The 14,096-nt window shown below is 39.6% G+C and overlaps 1 protein-coding gene across 1 annotated transcript in view; it reads left to right on the forward strand.

The window, feature by feature from the left end:
* FAM19A4 (family with sequence similarity 19 member A4, C-C motif chemokine like) overlaps positions 1–14,096 on the forward strand; it is a 175,668-nt gene that overhangs the window by 31,325 nt on the left and 130,247 nt on the right. The window lies entirely within an intron of this gene.

Raw genomic sequence — 14,096 nt, forward strand, 5'->3', positions numbered from 1 at the left:
AAGAAAGGTTGAATGATTTGCCCATTGAAATGCTATGACGGGGTGCAGATGGGAACCCAAGGTTTGGGATGGCGAGACATCTGTCCAACTTCCAGTGGGTCCCACTGCTTTTAGTAGAGCAGCTGAAGTGAGCTTTTGCAGTTTGTTTCAGATTTTACATATGAAGAACGTTGTTCCTGGAACTTCCCTGGCAGTCCAGTGGTTAAAGAGTTTGCCTTCCAACCCAGGGAATGTGAGTTCGATCCCTAGCTGGGGAGCTAAGATCCCACATGTCTTGTGGCCAAAAAAACAAAACATGAAACGGAAGCAATATTGTAACAGATTCAATAAAGACTGTAAAAAATCAAAATCTTAAAAACAGAAAAACATTGTTCCTTCAGGAACCCAGCCCCATCCCATGACACTTTCTGTAGTGATGGAACGTTCTGTAAATTTGACTTCACTTAAGTTCATTTAAACTTTAGTGACCGCAAATGTCACTAGCAGTTACCAAATGGACAGTGCAGAGTGGCTCTTGAGTTAGAAGGCTTGGGTGGGGAGCCTAGCTCTATCACTGGTTAGGTTTGCCACTTGGGGAAGATAATTCCTAGAGACTCACTTTCCCTATCTATGAAGTGAGACAGTTCTCTTTGGATTCAATTAAAAATTCACTCCAGCAAGGTCAAACAAAGATGAAAACTGTTATTGTTTTTTGAAAAGTTACAGCCATTCTTAAGAAACCCAGGAGAAGGGGTGAAAGCAAGCCAAGGAAAGGCTAAAAACAGAATAGCTTTCAGGGTCATGATCACGCTTTCCTGGGTCATGTCTGCTCTTGGCGCATCTGTGCCGATCTCACGGGCTTTCTTTGTCCCCGCTGCATGTGATGAGAGCAGCCTGACCACACCCAACCCCCAAATGTGTATCTGCCTCCTTTAGCAGCCTGTTCTAGAATGATCAGCCATCTCTCTGTCTCCATTCTAAGTTCCAGGACAGGAAAGTTCTCTCGGCTCATGTTAGAATTCTATTGTTTCTGCTCCCTTGGTCCCAGTTACCAAAAATACTTTGACATTGACTATAATTGATGGGTTTTCGGGGAACTCTGTCATTTTAATTAAAGGATGAAGGTCCTATAGGTCACAAAGATAGATCTGCAGCTTTGTGCATTTTTATGTTGAACAGCAGATGATGGTAATCTTTTTCACCCACATTTCTCCCTTCTGAGGGTGAAGAGTGCATTTGATACCTTAAGGACCTAAACTCGTCCCTGGAAGGAGAAATCATTCTTGCTCACTTCCCATGTTTTTCTGCTTTAAAATCTCCTAAAGTGTGTGTTGTGTCTCTTGTGCATTGGAATTATGGCATCATGACCTAATATTTCATTATATGGGTGTCCTTGCTGCCAGAATGTTTCCCTGATGCCCAAATGAAGCATGATTAGTGAATTCTTACGTGGAAATGTGAATGCAACATAGAAATGTCTCAGAACTCAGATTCTGACTGCAGTGCATCGCATCTGGCTCCATGTGGGCTGTGTCTTTTTTTAGAGCCAGAATAAGAGGAATGGCCTCACAGACCTTTTCTAAGCCAGTGATGTCACACCATAGGAGGAGTTGAAGATAGCTGCTGTGAAAACCAAAAGATTTTTCCAGATGAGGAAAACAGATAATCCAGAATCTATTGTCTATAGATAACAACTTGTGGTGACACCTAGAAGCCTGAATTTTGCTTTTAAATTTCATGATATATTTTATTTAACCCACCATATCTAAAATACTATCAATTCAACAAGTAATTGATACTAAAGCTTACTAATGAGGGGGTTCTTTTTTGGTTTCAAATGTTTATGACTTTCTGTGTTTTTCTGTACTTAGAGTGCACATTAAGTCAGATGGTAAATTTTCACTGGAAATGGTTGCTAGGCATTCCATTTATTCCGTAGTGTTTACATAAGAAAAAGTGGATACGTGACTAAAATTATGTGACCTTCCTCCAATATGGCCAGCTGTCTTTCTTAACAGCCCCAGTATTGAAATGGGAGACATTCTGGGTTGGACTTTCTGTACTATGAAAATTCCAGTCTTGAAACAGCCTTGGCTAACTACTTTCCACTCCCAGCCCTGTCTCTGGCTTTTCCAGACCTTTTTTAATTTAACCTTCCCTTTCCTCCCATATGGGGACTCTCCCAGTTTCGTTTGGAACCCTGGGTTCACTACTTACTTGCTTTGTGCTCTTGGGTAACAAAATCACTTATATTCTCCCATGTTGGAGATTTAAAACAAAATGAAGTAAAACTGCCCTGTGGGTTGTTCTGAGGGTTCTATGAGATGAGAGGTGATGGTGTCTCTTCTAATGTTAGGCTCAGTGTATCCAGCTGCTAAATTATTATCTCTATGTCAGACTCCTTGATTCTCTTTTTTAGACTTAAGAGACAAAATAGATAAGACTTTCTAGTGTTTTATAGGTCCTGTGAACACTTTTCTGGATTCTTAGATTATATATTATATATGTGTTAGTCTCTCAGCCATGTCTAACTCTTTGCGACCCTATGGACTAAATAGCCCACCAAGGCTCCTCTGTCCATGGAATTTTCCATGCAAGAATACTGGAGTGGGTAGCCATTCCTTTCTCCAGGGGATCTTCCCAACCCAGGGATCGAATCCAGCTCTCCTGCATTGCAGGCAGATGCTTTCCCATTTGAACTACCTGGGAAGCCCATGATCTTAGTAATGGAAGGAGTGATTGGTTATGAGTCACTGCTGGCTAGGACTGATCTTTGCTAAACTCGTGTTCTTGGGTCCCTTCCCATCCCATCCCATCCTTTTCCACCTTGTCTTCTTTTGGGTCCCTTGACTGCACTCAGTTCTCTGACCTGCAGGGACTAAACCTTGTTTCTCACATTCTTACTCACCCTAAACCAAACCTTATGTCCTTTGTCTTATTTGCTCAGACCCTGCAATCTACCAGGAAATTCATCAGTGAATCCCAAAGTGATTTACCTCCTGTTAGTTTCTATGCTATGTAAGTCTAGGTAACATTTTTCATTTTATTATTTGGAAATAACGCTTTTCCCTGAGGTAACCAAGCCATGGTGGAAATTTTGACTTTTGGTCTGGCAAGTAGAATGGGTTGAAAAAAGGGAATTACAGGAAGAGACAGTTAGAACATGCTGGACATGTTAAAGCATATGGTGTCTTGTTTACATATTCATGTATTTATATCTGTCCCCATCAAAGAAGATTTGAGAAAACTTTTAAAAATATTTTATCAAATTGGACATAAAGGGACGATAAGGACAACTAAGCAGAAGGTTAGCCTATGATATGCTTGGTGAACGGTCCTGTTCACTTACTAAAGGTGGACTCTAAATTTGACTCTGAGCTTCCTAGTAGCCAAAGTGAAGAGTAAAAACAGTGGATTATAGGATGTACAATTGCATAGATAAAAACTAGTATTCTTGGTACCAAGACCTGAGACTTCAACTTTGGACGTTAATTCAGTAGTTTGACTGCACATGAAGTGTCTATCTAGCAGTGTATGTGAGCAAAACTGTTCCTAAAGAGGCCTGACTTCATTATTGCTCTGCTCTCCAGACATCTGGCCAGATTCGTTCTCTTGTACTTCTAGGTTGAGACCTTGGTCTGCAGTAGTCTCTCATTTTTCTTCTTTTGCTCCCCAGAGGGCCTTCTCCACCCAGCAGCTTGAGAGCTCTTGTGCAAACCTAAACCATCTCCCTTTTCTCTTGTGCTTACAGCTCTCTGGTTCCGTTTGGAGCCAAATCCCAACTCCATGCTCTTATCTGCAAGCTCCCTTGTGATCTGCTCCTGGGACGTCTCTGACGTCACCCCGTACCCCTCTTTGCCCTCCTCACTGTCCCGCAGCTCCTCTGCTTCTGACCACACACAGCTTGTTTTGACTCTCCTACAAGGCAGAGCTGTTTCTCTTCCTGGGACATTCATCCTCAAGAAGTCACATCCTATCATTTGTCATCATGTCAAGATGACCTTCTCAGAGAGGCCCCCAGTCCATGAAGCTTCTTTTCCTCCAAACCCAGATGGTTTCTATTACACTATTGACTATTGTTTTCTCTGCCATACTTAATCGGAACCCACAGTTACCTTCCAATGAAAATTCATTGGGAGGACTGATGTTGAAGTGGAAGCTCCAATACTTTGGCCACCTGATGCAAAGAGAAGACTCATTAGAAAAGACCCTGATGCTGGAAAAGATTGAAGGCAGGAAGGAGAAGGGGACGACAGAGGATGAGATGGTTGGATGGCATCCCTGACTCAATGGACTTGAGTTTGAGCAAGTTCTGGGTGATGGTGAAGGACAGGGAAGCCTGGTGTGCTGCAGTCCATGGGGTTGCAAAGAATTAGACACAACAGAGTGACTGAACAACAACAACCGTTCTGTTATTCATACTTGTTTACCTGTCTGTCTGTCTATCTGTCCACACTATAGTGCAAACCCCAGGGTACCTGGGACCTTATCCATTGTCCATGCCCGGCACCCAACACAAGACCTGGTCCAAGAATTGATCAAAAACTTCTTGTTTAAGGAGTCATGAAGAGGTGACCCATTGAGTGTGGGATAGGACCTGGGAGACTGCTCACCTGTTCTGTATGACTTCTGCATGCGGTCAGCCTGCCATACTTACCTCCTCTCCCTTCCCCTTTCTCTGTGTGGTTTCCGTTAGTGGCCCTTTCTTCTCCGCCAGCAGATCGAATCAGGACAAGACAAAACAAACTCGTACCCACGTGCAGATCTTTTCCCTTCAGCAATGACCAACCAACCAAACCAAATGTTTTAAATTCCTGAATACCTCTTTACTCTTCTCCCCAAACATTCATTTTTTGCTCCGGTGTATTGTCTCTTCCAGGAAGTTTTCCTGGATTGCAGCAGTCCTCAGTGATCTTATTCTTCTATTTTCATTAGACAATAGTAAAATTTTTTAAAAACTTTTTATTTTGTTGGAGTATAGCTGACTAACAATGTTGTGATAGTTTCAGGCGAACAGCAAAGGGACTCAGCCATACATATACATGTATCCCTTCTCCCCCGAACTCCCCTCCCATCCAGGCTGCCTCATAACATTGAGCACAATTCGCTATGCTATACAGTAGGTCCTTGTTGGTTATCCATTTTAAATACAGCAGTGTGTACATGTCCATCCCGAACTCCCTGTCCTTTTTCCCCATCCTTCTCCCTTGGCAACCATAAGTTCATTCTATAAATCCATGTATCTGTTTCTGTTTTGTAAATAAGTTCATTTGTATAATTTCTTTTTAGATTCCACATGTAAGGGTTGTCATACAACATTTTCTCTTTCTCTGTCTTACTTCACTCAATATGGACAATCTCTAGGTCCATCAAAAGATAACGGCAAATATTATTGACCTGCTCTCTTGGTTGCCCCATGTATGTCTTTTGCAATTTTGGTTTGTCATTTTTGGATAGACAGGAATTAGTCATATTCTTGATTTCCCTAAGCATGTCCTAGTATTAAGCCAGAACTCAGTAGGCTTTTATATATATAAGCTGAATGTTTAGAGTATCTTTAAGTAGCTTGGAGAGCTTTGATAGATGATATCATGGATTTGTGTTATAAAAGCAACAGGGAGAACCAATAAATATTGAATCTCATTAGGCTTGTGTTTATTATGTGTAGTTTTCTGTATAAATAATTGCCATTTCATTTAGAAGCTTTTTACCATATTTTGATTTGACTTTTTTGTGATGCAATAGCTCTTTAACTTATTTAGTATCTTATGCTTCTTTAAGGATGGTTTGCATACTGTTTTTAAATGACTTTATTAAAAAAATGAAAACATGCACTTATAATAAAAATATCCAATATAAATCAGGTAACATTAGCACTTTCAGAAGACTTCCCTTTTTGCCACAAGAGGGCACTGTTGTCAAACAAAAGATGAATTTTTAAGGTTGGAAATTTAATAATGGTTCTGATAACGCTTTTAAGAAGCATTTACTAAAGGTTCAAAATGGTCAATATTGCCTGTGATGGGCATTGTCTTGCTGTGCAATCCTGTCACAGTTGAATTTACTGTGTATATATATCCATGAGCTGTATGCTATCAATAGCTGAATCTTACCATGTTTTCCCTAAAATGCTCTGTGAGTCATTGTCATAGCTGGTGGTTGAACATACATTGGCAATTGTGTCATTCAACTATATTAGTTTACAGGTGAGGAGTTAGGGAAGCATAGAAGTGAAATGACCATTCATTTGGGAGTAAAACTAGAGACTTCATTCATTTATTTAACAAACTGTATTTAACACCCATGGTGTGCAGAGCATTATGTTAGAGGTTAGCGTAGAAGTGAAGTAAGATCATCCCCTCCCCTCAAGAAAGTTACATTCTGTTTGTAAATGGCCAGCCCCTACCTGAGCAATGTTACTATTGAATAGTCATGGAATTCTATTTTTGCATTCTATTATATACAGCTTAGGGCTTCCCTTCGGAGAAGGCAATGGCATCCCACTCCAGTACTCTTGCCTGGAAAATCCCATGGACAGAGGAGCCTGGTAGGCTGCACTCCATGGGGTTGCAAAAAGTCGGACATGACTGAGTGACTTCACTTTCACTTTTCACTTTCATGCATCGGAGAAGGAAATGGCAACCCACTCCAGTGTTCTTGCCTGGAGAAGCCCAGGGATGGGGGAGCCTGGTGGGCTGCCGTCTATGGGGCTGCACAGAGTCAGACATGACTGAAGCGACCTAGCAGCAGCAGCAGGGCTTCCCTGGCAGCTCAGCTGGTAAAGAATCTGCCTGTAATGGGTTTGAACCCTGGGTTGGGAAGATCCCCTGCAGACGGGAAAACTACCCACTCCAGTATTCTGGCCTGGAGAATTCCGTGGACTGTGTAGTCCATGGGGTCGCAAAGAGTTGGATGCGACTGAACAACTTTCACTTTCATTATATATAGCTTGCTTTATTTTTTATAATATAATGTAGAAGTTAGATCATATCACACAAAAACTTTTAATATAAAAGTTCAGGTGCTTGGCAACTTGTAAGTAGCCTTCAAAATATTATGTTGGTTATTTATTATGCTATAAAATCCTTAGACACTGTTTTGATGCTTTGAAAAATGAGAAACGGGAGGAAAATTTCCAATTAAAAACTGGTCCAATTAAAAGAAACCCTTAGACATAAGGATAATTGGGCCTTGAGAGATTTATGGCTAAATTGCCATTACCGCTCACATTAGTTCAGCCCCAGACCTGGGCAGTTTCACTTGGACAACAAGCTGTGGAATCGTGTTGAGTGTCCCTGAATTTGGTGAGTGCATTTTGTATTTTAGGTCACTCGCAGGTTTGTTTTCTGTGTTGAGTATAGACTGACTCGCAATGAGCCATCGTCACTTAGTGATGATTGCTTTTGGACAATTCATAGTCACTTGTAGGCTAGAGTTTTTCTCCACTAACAAAGGGCACTGGCCATACTTGCGTTAGAAAGGACCATGGAAATAAAGATGCTGCACGGTTGTAAGGAATTTCTCATTTCTTACAGTGATAGAGTGTGAACCTTACGAGATTACAGTGTATCTATTTAATCTGTTTAAATCATCTCTGACCAAAAGGGTTCTTTTGAAGAACTCTACAATCTAATTTAAACAAGATGGTATTGGCAACACATAAAATTAAAATGCCACATGTAAAGTTTTATACAATTCTGTACCAGACACAGCTATTGTCTTTAATGACTCACTTAGAACCTTTAAAGTTCTAAACATATTTACAGCGTGTTATAAGATGAACGAGTAAGTTCCTCATTGATGTTTTTAGGCAGCAATAGAAAAGCAACTTAATGGCGTGAGTATACTGCATTTTGGCAGAGAAACCTGTCCTCTTGAACGTGTGACAGTAAGCATGCTCTAAATTACAAAGTAATTCCACACATCATGTGATAGTTATAAGTGAGAGCTCAGCTGAGGCTTTAGCTGAGTATCAGGGCTTGAAATACATTCATAAAAGTGTCAATAATCTATTAAGTACATTTACTTTCATCAGAAGCCTTTTAAATACAAAATGTTCGTTAATACTTGTCTTGTTACTGCATACATTTGTCAAGAGAGAGGTTGCACTTGGTTGGCATACTTTTGTGGAAAAGCGGTTTAAGAATTTCTAGAAGACAAATCAGTGTGGTTGTATTATATAAACATAGCATGAAACGGAAACATATTTCCTCCTCTCTGTCTAAAGAAATGATTAATTATTTCATGGAGACAACTTCTCTTTCAAAATTTCCGTTGGCTATGAGACACAATTCTTGCTTAATGGGACCATCTTTTCAACTCTTTCCCACTCATAAAACTCTGTTTTATACATCCAAAACTCAGGTTGCTAGTTTTACCTCTGGAGGATAGAGGTGAAATTTCTCACCTCTATCATCTTCTACCTTGACTGATTTGAAATTAGTGTGAAAAAATGATTTAACGTGATGTTTAAACTTGTTTAAGGCTGTCACCTGTTACATCATTAGCTGGAAAAATTAGTCCTACTTATGCCCTGATTCCCCAAGGGGCTGAGAACCACAGTTACCAGGTCATCCCAGTAGATCCCACTCCAGGAGGTCAGCTGCACTAATGGTGAATCTGAAAATAGCTCATTATTCAAGCATCCCTACTCTGCTGGTAAAGCAAAACGGGGCTTGGAAACCTCCTAGGTGAGTGGGCAGGCAGGAAAGGGCAATGGTGCAAGAGCGTCTATTTGGTTTTTAAGTGAGAATCTACCTTGCTGTACTGTCACAAAATTGCTTCTGGATTTCTTGGCAGGAAATGAGTCTGCGTGGATGCACCGACAAAATTCCACTTTGTTTTGTGTCAGTGCTGAATTCCTTCATAGAAATCGACAGAAGTCATTTAGGCTTATGTTCCGGCTCTGCGGTATTTTCACCCAAGTGTCTCTGAGGCGTTCTGATCTAAAGTGTGGTTGTTTTTCCATCTGTTTGAAAAATGGCAGCTTAAGTGCTCAAGGTCTTCAGAATTCTTGTATGTTTGGTCTTAATTTGGAAAGTGACCTTAAGCCTTGAATAAACCTGTAGTAAGGCAGAACCCTGCAGCAAGTCAGAATCACTTTTATTCACCAGCTTTTCAGAGATGAGGCAAAAATTATTTAGGAGTTAATAAAAAATAACAGAGGCTCCAAGCCAGGATCTGGTCCTCATTCAGTCCAGTCATCTACTCATGTGGGTCCACTGACAAAATTTTTACTTTTAGCTTGATGACCATTGATTGCCTTGAATTCCTGAAGAAAGAGTTTTTTTTCAGTCTATTTAAAAAAGCATGAAAAGGACTAAAACTCTTTAAAAATATTTTGATAAGAATTGAAACAGTAGATTCCTTGGTGCTAGATTGCTTGCATTTGAATCATCACCTAGCCACTTGCTTGCTGAGCGATCTCGGGCAAAGCCCTTGACCTATCTGTGTCTCACTGTCTTCATCTGCATAGGAGGATAGAAATAAATCCTACTTTTAAGTGAGTTATTATTTTAAGGTACTTGCACAATGACTGAACCATAGTAGACACTATGAAAGTGCTATTTTTTCTCATCGAATACATTTTTAATTAATAAGAGAAGTTAGGAGAACATAGTATCAATCTCCTATACTTCCTATACAACTGATTGACTTTTGACCAAAGGAACACACTGAATAGCAACAGTTTTTCAATATTATTGAATGTTATATTCTATTAAATGTCCTTGAAGATATTTTAATTACGTGAGAATATTGTATGCACTAATAGCTTGAGAAATGGTAAACCAGTATGTCATTTTTAAAGGAATAGCAAAAGACTACACCCAAATGTGTTTACAGAAGGTGTTCCTATGAAAGTGCTTTTTAAGTAAAAGCAAATGAACTTCCTCTGGGGTCTTCAGTGAGTATTAAGAGAGTCAGATGAGCTGGAATGTTTCAACTATCAACTCCTCTTATGGTTTAACAATGGTAATAATTTTAGTATGCATCATTTTAGTATGTGTGATAAACCGTTCTTTTTAGTGAACGTCTGTTGTCTTGTTTTGATATAATTTCTGACGTAATGAAAAGTTGGAGGAATCATACAAAGAATTCCTAGATTCATCAGTTGCTTACATTTTGTTCATTTGTTTTTGTGTTCGTTCATTCATTTGCTTTTCCTTCCCTCCTTTCCTCTTCCCTTTTTCCTCTCAGAATCATCTGACAGTAAGTTCAAGACAGTTGCCCCTTTATTCTTAAATGTTTCAGGGTATATTTTAATAACAGGGACATTCTCTTAACTAATTTAATATTGATATGACACCATAGTGTAATCTATAGGCTATATTCAGAAATTGTTATTTGTCCCAGTAATGTCCTTTATAGATAAATGTGTGTGTATATGTGTGTGTGTGTGTGTGATTGTACACGCGGTTCATTTGAGAGTGACTATGCATGTATATTTTTTCAGATCTAAGATGCAACATAGGATCACCATTTCGTTTGGTTGCCATGTATCATTCCTTTATTTGGAACAATTCCTCAGATTATTTTGGTCTTTCATAACCCTGACAGTTTTTAAGGAACAATTACTTTGCAGAAAGTCTCTCATGTTTAAGTTAGTCAAACGTTTGGCATTTTCCCTCGTGATTAGGTCCAGGTTTTAAGGTCATTGTGAATTGTGGTTTTAAAAGGAATGTGGTATTTCATCATTGCAGAGTTTTAGAATGAAAAGATAAGAACGTCATGCTGCATAAATTGACATCTGTGGAGTGAGGTGGGTATAGCAAAACTGACATCAGAGATATTCTGAGGGTGCTTATCTATAACAAGTCAATAACTGTATTCCCCCAAATAATCCTTTCAAGGAATTCACTCTGCTAATAGTGAAGGCAAGTAGATCAAGAGAAAAGAAAGGAGAAACCTCACTATTTCCTTGATAAGAAATCAGGTGTAGGCTGGCTTCTTTCTTGGGTACAACAGAAATAAATTAAACATCTGAAGAATGGTCTCCTCTGCCTGGGAAGCTCAAAGTTTCTTGGTACCAGGGAACATGAACAGGCATCCTGCTCTTTTATAGAAAAGTGACTGTCTCCACATAAGACCAGTGTGTAAGGTGAAAGATGAAAAATGTAACCCAGCATGCAAATGCTGGTTTTTTTTTGTTTTTCTCATTCTAACAGTGACCAGGCACATTTAAAACTGTTCTTAGTCTAGATATGGCAATGTCATTCATCACTGTAAACACCCAGACTCTTTAAAAATGAATGACTTTTTTTTGTTTGAATGTTTTTATTTTATTTTAGTATTATATAACATTTTATATTATATAATATATATTATATAATTTATATTATATAATATTAATAAGTCATAATATAGTACTTATTGAAGTATTGTTGATTCACAATGTTGTGTTAATTTCTGCTGTCTAACAAAGTGATTCAGTTATGTGTGTGTGTATATTTACACACACACAGAATATATATTCTTTTTTTTAGATTCTTTTCCATTATGTTTTATCACAGGATGTTGGATATAGTTCTCTGTGCTGTACAGTAGGGCTTCCTTAGTAGCTCAGATGGTCAAGAATCCGCCTGCAATTCAGGAGACCTAGGTTCAATCCTGGGTTGGAAAGATCCCCTGAAGAAGGGATAGACTACACACTCCAGTGTTCTTGCCCGGAGAATCCCATGGACAGAGAAGTAGGATCTTGTTGTTTATCCATTTGCTATATACTAGAAAAAGGAAGCAGAATGATAGAAAAGACTGTGCCATTGTTGGAAAACAACCTAGAGGGAAGTAGAGTGACTGGAAACACATGCTTTTCACGTGCACAACAGCACTGATGGTCTTGAATGTACTAAAATTCAGAAATGACAGGAAAGAGTTAATCCTTTTAAGCAAGTGCCTAGGGTACACTCGGGGAAAATCTGACTGAATGAGTTACTGCTCAGCCTAAAATTAAACTCCTGGCTTTTTGTCTAGCATGTGAACTATTGGATCACATTTGTTTTCGCTGATGGATCCTTTTTTTTTTTTTTTTAACAAATTGAAAAGAGAATCCCCAGTGGTTCCCTTTATGTGAAGAAAACAAGATAAATATTAGCTAGGAAAGGTCATTGTGGTTTCCAGTATGTGGGGAGTTCATTAGGATGGGTTCTGGTAAATTATACTGTGTATTTCTTTCTGATAACAGAAGGTCATGTAGTGCCCTTGGGTGGATATCAGGACAAACCTACTTAATAAAGTTGGAGGATCTGGGAGACGAACATTCTCCAGTGATTTCTTTTCCAAGTATCTTACATTTATACAGTTACTCAAAGCTGCTTCTCTCTCATAGAGCTAATCACTCGCGGACTCCTCTGTGTCTCCTGTGGCCCCAAAAGGATGGATCTCAAGCCTGTCACCTAAAGAGGCCTCTAGACAAACATCTGTAATTACCTCCAGGCCACCCAAAGAAGAGAAAACTATCAGTTGTATTTTGTGGTGCATTTGCAGTGGGTTTAACAGGATTCGATAATGATTGGACTATGGAGCAAGGATCTTTTGTAAAAATAATTTTATTTATCTTTGGCTATGCTAGGTCTTCGGAGAAGGCAATAGCAACCCATTCTAGTACTCTTGCCTGGAAAATCCCGTGGACGGAGGAGCCTGGTAGGCTGTGGTCCATGGGGTCGCACAGAGTCAGACACGACTGAAGCGAATTAGCAGCAGCAGCAGGTCTTCATTGCTTCGCGGGCTTTTCTCTAGTTGCAGCTAGTTGGGGCTACTACACGTTAGTGGTGATGCACAGGCTTCTTGTTGCAGTGGCTTCTCTTGCTGGGGAGCACAGGCTCTAGGAAGCGCAGCGTTCACTAGTGCTTGGACTCCAGAGCACAGGCTCAATAGTTGTGGCACACGGGCTTAGTTGCTCCATGGCACGTGGGAATCTTCCTTGACCTGGGATTGAACACGTGTCTCCTGCATTGGCAGATGTTTTATCACTGAACCACCTGGGAAGCCTGCAAGAATCATGTGTATGTCACATTTGCAGCTTAAATATTTATTGTTGCCCATCATTATTTCTCTTTGATCTCCATCCCTTGGAGGGATGTACTTAACTTAGTGGCATTAAAAATGGGTAGTTTCATGTTCCTTTTTTTGGGGGAAATGTCTTTTGGTTTGGAGTTATCTGAATCCTTCTTGAAAAATGTTTTCATTAAGTAGAAAAGTCTTTTTAGGTGTGTGCATTAAAGGAGCATGTTGAATCTCAGTTATGGTGTTAAAAAGTGTATTTTTGTGTGTTTTATGTTGGAAAAATTTTTGCCTTCTGTGTCCCATCAGCATTTTTCAAAAAAGCATCCTTGTAAATTGTTTTATATCTGTATTAGTGAATGAATGAAAGTTGCTCAGTTGTGTCTGACTCTTTGTGACCCCATGGACTGTAGCCCACTTGGCTTCTCTATCTGTGGAATTATCCAGGCAAGAATACTGGAGTAGGAAGCCATTCCTTTCTCCAGGGGATCTTCTCCACCTGGGGATCAAACCCGGGTCTCCTATATTATAGCTGCATTCTTTATCATCTGAGCTACTAGAAAAGCCTATATATATAAAATCCATTCATTAAAAAGCAATTTATTTATTTTAATTGAAGGATAATTACTAATATTGTGGTTGTTTTTGCCATACATCAACATGAATCAGCCATGGGTGCACATGTGTTCCCCTCTTATAGATTATTATATAATATTGGGTCTACGTCCCCGTGCTATACACTAGGTTCTTCTTGGTTATCTATTCTATAGTGGTGTGTCTTGCAAATTGTTTATCATCATCAAGTTCATGTCACAGAACACTGAAACTTAGGTCTGCATGCCAGCGTTTCCACTGCTCTGTGAACTTGGGCAGGTTGTGGAACTCTTGGGATTGGAGTATCTCCAATTTCATTTTCATCCCGTGCTTGATGAGACAGTGCAGTTTTGCATCATGCATGGTTTGGTACCGTCTGTCAACTTGGTCATGCGTTTGCTGCAGAGGGAACTTCTGCTTTAAGATTGTATTCTGTTAACTACTGTGTGGCTAATTAATAAGTGCAGAATTCTGTATTTCCCGCCCTCCCTCCATCCCCATCTATTAGGACCCTTTATAAATGT

The sequence above is a fragment of the Capra hircus genome, chromosome 22 (genome assembly GCF_001704415.2).
Source record: "Capra hircus breed San Clemente chromosome 22, ASM170441v1, whole genome shotgun sequence".
Taxonomy (NCBI): domain Eukaryota; kingdom Metazoa; phylum Chordata; class Mammalia; order Artiodactyla; family Bovidae; genus Capra; species Capra hircus.